General features: G+C 32.6%; 1 protein-coding gene and 1 long non-coding RNA gene across 2 annotated transcripts in view; both read left to right on the forward strand.

Annotated features, from left to right (window-relative positions):
- The window catches only part of LOC111637782 (thrombospondin type-1 domain-containing protein 7B-like), a 47,708-nt gene that overhangs the window by 31,518 nt on the left and 8,733 nt on the right, over positions 1 to 7,457 (forward strand). The window lies entirely within an intron of this gene.
- Positions 6,432 to 7,161, forward strand: LOC111637784. Its single transcript, XR_002758742.1, has 3 exons — positions 6,432 to 6,670; positions 6,738 to 6,954; positions 7,024 to 7,161. It is a non-coding gene; the product is annotated as an uncharacterized LOC111637784 (long non-coding RNA).

Consider the following 7,457-nt stretch of genomic DNA (forward strand, 5'->3'; position numbering starts at 1 on the left):
ATGCATGTATTTGTTTTATTATTTTCCCAAACCTAATTAATTAAGGAGCCTAAATGCAAATTCTTGCACAGAGCACAGAATGGCTAGTTACGGCACTGATGATGGCTGCCGAATTTACTTTTAAATTATTACCACGGAATAACCTTTCGTACGAAATAATCCGCAATATTTTGGGTGTTTGCGAGAAAACTGAATGAAGAAGCGTAGCATGAACTGTAGGCACATAGAAAATTCCACGAGTGTATGTTAGGTGGACAGCAAGTAACGAATCGGAAATTCGTCACGAATGTTTCAAATAAAAAGTTTTTGCGTTGTATTCTAGGAAAGCACCCAAAAATTTGTTTCTTCGTGCTGTAATACTGTTCTAAAAAGTGATTTTTTCCGTTGTAAAAGGTTTCTTTTCGATCATAATGGTTACAAGAAACACTTCATTTTCTAACATTTAATTTCATACGATTTTATTACAGCATGATATATTTTGCATTGGCTAGGAAAAGTAATTTCCCGATTTGTTTCGCTTCTAACTCTCATAAATGCTTCTTATTCGAGAATATACTAAAGGAGACAAAGAAAAACACCACCGAATTTTTTAAATAATCGAGTTTTATTTACATTATTTGTGAAAAATGTGTTCTGTCACGATCGTTTCCGAATTAAGCTTCATTCACTTGAATTTGCAAACAATGCATACGCTGCCGTCTACAAAATGTAATTTTTCAAAAATAGGCAAATAAAACGAGCAATTATTTTATTGTAACATCGTCACAATGCCGGGTTGCAATTTTTAATCATATTTTTAATTTATTTAATTTAAAATATATGCTCTCCATCTCAAATTAGTGGTGTCTTGCCCCTGTACGTCATACTTTTCCTTTAATAATAGAGCCGTACAGGTCATCTATTTAAACTCCTTTCAGGAGAAAAGTTTTGAATTCAAATTACAGCCAAACAATTATATTGTATAAGAAAACAATATCTTAAAGGTTATAAACAAATAAATCTGAGGTTAGCTTTTATTTTATTTGCGCTCGAAAATTAAAGAAAGAGAATATAATGAAAATGTTATAAGAGGAAATTAAGAAATTTGTTTAACTTTCAACATAAATTGCCTGTATATAAATATTAGATAACGGCTAAGTTTATTGGAAGGATTTTTTTTTTATGTTTACGTTTCTTCTTAAACTCAATGATCTTCAGAATTGCAAAGTAAATATCGGAGAATTTTCTCTCGTAAGACCAAACATAAACAGTTATCTTCATGTAAAGCCAAATAAAGAAATTCGTGATAAATATATTTATATTTTCTGTATATATATTTTTTTGTATTTTTGAAAGTCAAGAATTTCCATTAACTTAATTGAATCACCCATAAAAATTTAATGATAAATTATTATCTTCATTCTTCTCAAACTGTAATGAAGTTTAATTTGTAGACCTACTTATTATACGATTTATGTGATACTATATTCTAAAAGTAATCATGTGCTTTAAAGTCAGCCATAACGTTTATATGTAATCATATAAAAATATTTAAATACTTCTCCGAAATTAAATATTAATAGAATGATTATTTTATGGAAATGGAAACATGAATAAAATGAGAGATTTTTTAAATATTCCTATCGTTTCGATACATCTTTTAAATGGAGAAATAGGACCAACGTTTTCATAATTTCTATTATTTGGCATTCCTCCAAATAAGATTACAAAACATTTTATTTATTTATTTATTTTTATAAAACGTCACGCTCTAATTGGGTCAATTGCATCGTAATTTANACGGTCTCCGAATGGTCCCTTTGGAGTACCTGTCTACCTGTAAATGTTCGGGAACCGTTAAAATCAACTACAGGTGAGGTGTTCGGTGTCCTGTTTAGCGTCGACGATCCAATTAATGAGCCATTCGTTGGTTAGGTTATCGGAAGAGGACCAGAGAAATCCTACGAAAGCCCAGTGGCATTCACGAGTGTCCTTGGTTAGTGGAAGTGAAGTCCTGTCGGGAACCGGAAGTGGTCAGATGGGTGACGGGAAATTGGAGTTCGTGTCGCTTGCACGACGTCACACAACCCTGTGGCCAAGGAGTAATGAAAAGGGAAGCGATTTGCATCAATCCCAAAGGGGTAAATACTTAGATATTAAAAATTAATTTTAAATTAATATTTTGTATGTAATAAAAGTCGATTTTTATAGAAGCACGTGTCTTCGTCTCTGTGTCAGATACACGTGTTACCTCCAAAACTGTTGGCACCATGTTACGTTCCTTGTCCTAGAGATTGTGTTTTAGCGGAATGGACGGAATGGTCGTCCTGCAATTCCGAATGCAATTCGGAAGAAAAGGAAGAAGTCAGGACGAGACGAAGAAGGGTCATCGCGGAGCACGGATCAGGTGAATAGTCGAAATATTCGATAAATCAGCCATTTTCAAAAAAGAATTATAAATATTTCAGGTGAAATCCTGAAATTCGTATTTGTCATTAATGGTTATTCTTTCCACAAAAAATACTAAGAATTTTTTGTAATTTTTTGCACATAACCTCAGTATATTTCCTTCTCGCTTTTATTATTTTTGGAACCTATTTTATTTAACTCCATTACTATTTCTCCCTATATGCAATTGAACTCTCTTTATACCATTAAGAAAATATTGTATATTGTAATAAAATAAACATCTTTATCTTAAAGTTTTTGTGCATTTTCTCCCATTGATTTCTGAAGAAAATTTTGCTTATTTTGCTCCCACAGACTGTATATGTTAAGAACCAAGTGATTAATAGAGCATTACTTATAATGACCAGTCATTATTCATAATGATTAAAATGGCCGCGTAGCCTAATAAATATTGATTAATTTATTAAGTTGACCAGACGTTTTGAATACACCTACATTTCCTTTGGCAGTTTGATTTTCAAAAATAAACTCCACTTTTTTCATTAATTTAAGAATTATTTCAAAGTATTTTAAAAACAACATGCGATTTTTTTAAAAGTAAATATTATTAACTGTATTATTTAAACTAATGTTAACGAAATGTATTGTTAAAAATTTATACTTCAATAAAAAAAAAAAGCAACTTAAAGGAAACTTTTGGAATGTCACTTTTGAAATAAATTATATTAAAAAATTAAATATTTTTTAGTTTATTTCTTCGAGCAATTAAGATTGATGGCATTGGAATTACATAATTTTTTTCTTTGTAGCATTTGCATCTATTAGATTTGCAACCAATTTTGCAGCTACATCGACTATAGACTGTTTGTAAATTGGTTTATATTAAATATACCAATTTACAAACAGTAAATTGGTTTATTGAATATAATAGGTTCAATATACCATGTTCGGTACCCGGTTTGTAAAGGTTTTTATCTTCAATCGCAGCAACGACACCTAAAATATTTTCTTCATCACTGAGGGCTCGAGCTACATCTGGTATACGAATCCTTACCGTGTCACCAACGTTAGCCGCTGGTCATTTAGAATTCGATGTATCAATTATTTTTTATGCTTGTCTTTTATGATTAGACAAAGTCATTTTTCTTGTTTTAGACCCACTACTTGCGTTTTTTTTATTTTTGAATCAAGTATTTGGATTTTTTCTTCGATATTCACAGACTCTGTAATACTAATCACATCCCGGTTTTTGGAAATCAGCGTGGTTAGATTTTTTTTTCATATGAAGACGACGTAGATCTTTGAACTTCATCAGTTATATTGCTATGTGAAAGTGACATAATTAAATAACCTTTTATAATGTTATCTTGAACGGATATTTGATCCTCCAGAGTTTGCGTTACTTTGATTTTCTTCATCGTCGTTAGTTTTAATTAAAAAGGGTCTCTAAATCTTCCCCTTATTAATCTTGTTCAACGTCAGTTATAAAATTCATTAGTCCAACCTTTAACTTTTCTCTAAACATGGCCTCATAGTGGCTTCAGTTTATACCAGTATGATGCGTTTAATTTTTCATCAGCTTTACAAAACATAATTCTTCGATTATTTGTTAGTATTGTTGGTCTCCAACCAAGAACTAAGCACATTCTCTACGTCTTAATTACATCTTTCTACTGAACCCTGACTTTGTGAGTGCTTGGGCTTTCCATGCACCATTTTTAACTCAGGCCACACACTACACAAAAAAGAAAGTACTATTTTAAGAGGCAAAAGTAAAATTAAAATGTCGCACAAGTACTGATACCTTTCTTGTCTAGTCTTCGTAGACTTATTACACACGGTGTAATAAGTCTAGCAATAAAGAAAGGCCAACATAGTGCTCACAGATATATGTTGCACAAGATTAACTACTGGCCGAATGAGTTTAAAATTTTATTACACCTCAAGATATTATCACTTTTCCCAACAAGGTGATATACAATGACCGGCCAATCTGATAAATTATGATAAAAATACTTGACATTTATTACAGTGCCCGATTTTGTTTGTCATTATTCATAACTCCCGTATTAATAAGTTAGTCAATAACAAATACAAAGTTTGCATGATTATAAACTCAGTGTTTATTGGCATACAGTTTATTTTCGAAACTTAAAATAATTTATAGACATGAATAATTCTTTTTGTCAACACCTGCTTTCAAACTGATGACCATTCTGGTCCAGGCACTGCTGACAACGCGAAAGTAACAAAATAAAACTTGCCAAGTAACACTCGCAAAATTGCATTCTCCGATTCGGATCATCTTCATTCGTTGCATGGAATCTTCTTCCAATGCCAGCTCTTCAAAATACGATGGACACTTGATTTTCAAATTCCTATCTCACGACCCGCTTGCCGAAGATTTTCTTAAACTCTGGCGAATACGTTTCCATAAGCTTTTCTTGCTTTGTGGGAGTTCGTCGATGTACTGTACGCGGTTTTCCGGAACGTTTGTTGTGAACATTCTGAACAGTTACATCTACTTCAAATTTATCTCTAATTCGAGTAATGGAAAGTCGCTTGTTTGAAACTCTCTCCTAAACTGCGTTTTCAAACTTCCAGTATCACTTTAGGTAAATTTACTTCGTTCGAAGATTGGTCTGGCTTTATCCATTATTTAAAATCGATTACACATAAAAAGGAGAGAAAATTATGCGATTTTTCAGCTTTTAAATAAAGTGTGACATTTTAAAGGACAATCTGTATTTCAAAACTTTCATTTTTTATTGAATCGTTTGCTATGAAGACGTTTATAAGCGAATAAATATTGCTTAAAATGAATATTCAATAAAATGGTTTAAATCATTTAATTTTAGATTAATTAATATCAAAATTATTTAGTTTTTATTAATTTTATAAACAAATATATAGGCCTATAGCTTTATTCTTCTTCACTTTCCTGATGACTCATTAAGATCTACGGAAAACAAATTATACAAATATAAAATAAATAAATATAGATTTATTTAAAATATGTTTTAATCTAGAAACAATTTCATTAGTTACAACGTTCTTTATTAATGTAAAATTTTAGAAAAAATAAATTAAATTGAAAATAATTTTAATATACATAATTTTAATTTTAATATAATTTTATGGGTACTTAATTATATGTAAATAGTAACTGATAGACAGCGGGAACATTCCGATACGCCGATATATCGGTATTAAATTGGTATCGGTTATCATCTTTGGTACTTAACATTTTTACGAGAGCCAGATCTCTTTAAGTTGTCTAATTTATCTGGAATTAATAATTAAGAACATAATCATTTTCAGGAGGAAAACCTTGTCCAGCCAAAGACACATTAACAGAATCGGAGGCATGCGATTACGAAATTTGCTCTGGTTATCATTGGATTAAATCGAATTGGTCGTCGTGTCAAAAACCCAAGAACGGAACTTGTGGTAAATCCGTACAAGTTAGAAGCGTGCAATGCGTCACTGCTTTGCATCAGACTGTTCCCGATGACAGGTAAGCATCCAAAAACGTCTAATGTGGCAAAAATCAGATGATGTAACGAATGATATTTGTCAGATGTTCTCCCGAGCCCAAACCGATGATTTTTCGATCCTGCGACTATCCTTGTCCTGTGGACTGCGCAGTTACTAACTTCACCGAGTGGACTGCTTGTTCAGACGACTGTCTTTCAGGTTTTGACAATTCTCATAATTTCAATCAAGATATTCTTCGCTGAAAGTGTTCTTTTTTGTGTGTGTTTATGCAACTGGTTCTTATCTATGTTGAATAGTGCAGCGTCGAGAGAGATTCGTATTGCAATCTTCTGCGCACGGAGGACGTCCCTGTCCTTCAACGTTGGAGGAAACGAGAAAATGCAACGTGGGTAAAGAATGTTTGCCGAATTTAAACAGTTATTCGTCTTCTTCTTTCTTCTGGAACGTGTCGACTTGGAGCAATTGTATCTTAGCCGAAAATCTTCATTGCGGAAAAGGCTTTCGTGTGAGAAGTAAGTTTTCCAAAAACAATTCACTTCTGTGTGTTTAAATCTTGAGCGAAGTTTGCGAATTTATCTTTCAGAAATTTCGTGTGTAAAGGAAAACGGAATAGAAGTCCCGATTCGGAACTGTGTTGCGTTAGATGAAGAATCTGTTCCGAAGTCGAGTGATCCTTGTTTTATATTTTGCAACTCTTCTTGCATCGCGACAGAATGGACTTCCTGGTCTGCCGAAGACGTCAAAGGTTGTCCTTCAGTTCTGAAGAGGACTAGGGAAAGATTGGGTCAGTTGCATTACTTTCCTTATATGAAGTGAAGAGGCAAATCCATTTAAGAATTTTTTATGTTTAGGAAAGTCGTGTGATTGGATACGTTTAGAAGAAACAAAACCGTTTCCTTTGGCAGAGGTCTTGGCAACTCCCGAGGGTCATTGGTCGAATTGTATTGTAGATGAAGACAGCTTGTCATTTAAAAGAAAGGAAAACGTGAGTGTCGGAGAATGTGGAGTGGGAAAACGATACATCAGAGGGAATAAGATCGAATCTTGCGAACAGAAGGGTCAGCAACAGTTGAGTAGAAATTTACTTTTCAAATAATTTTTTTTTTCTCAAAAATGCTTATTTTTATTCGTTTTCAGGTTTAGTGTCCGACGTTTGTTTGGTCGAATGTCCAGAAACGTGTCAATTGTCCAAATGGTCCGAATGGAGTGCTTGCAACATTACGTGTGGTCAAGGATATCGAAGGAGAGAAAGATACGTTACCAGATATGGAAATAAATTGGGTCGACCTTGCTCCGTTCAGTTTGACAATAAGGTAAAATATTAATTATTTTTTCTGTAACACGTCGAATGTATTTGTTGCCTATATATAAGTTATAATATTTAACAATTTACTCTCACTTCACTTATTGAACAATTCACAATTCATTTACTGTATTAATATCAGTTTATTTTGTTCTCATTTCTGTTAATTCTGTTTCCAATCTAAGAATTTTGGAATAGTTAATTTGCTACGAAGAAGGGAAAATCTTAAGTGAGAATAGAAATCAAAACATGATGAATAAAATACTTT

Source organism: Centruroides sculpturatus, unplaced genomic scaffold, assembly GCF_000671375.1.
Source record: "Centruroides sculpturatus isolate CEXI.00-Female unplaced genomic scaffold, Cexi_2.0 scaffold1176, whole genome shotgun sequence".
NCBI lineage: Eukaryota > Metazoa > Arthropoda > Arachnida > Scorpiones > Buthidae > Centruroides > Centruroides sculpturatus.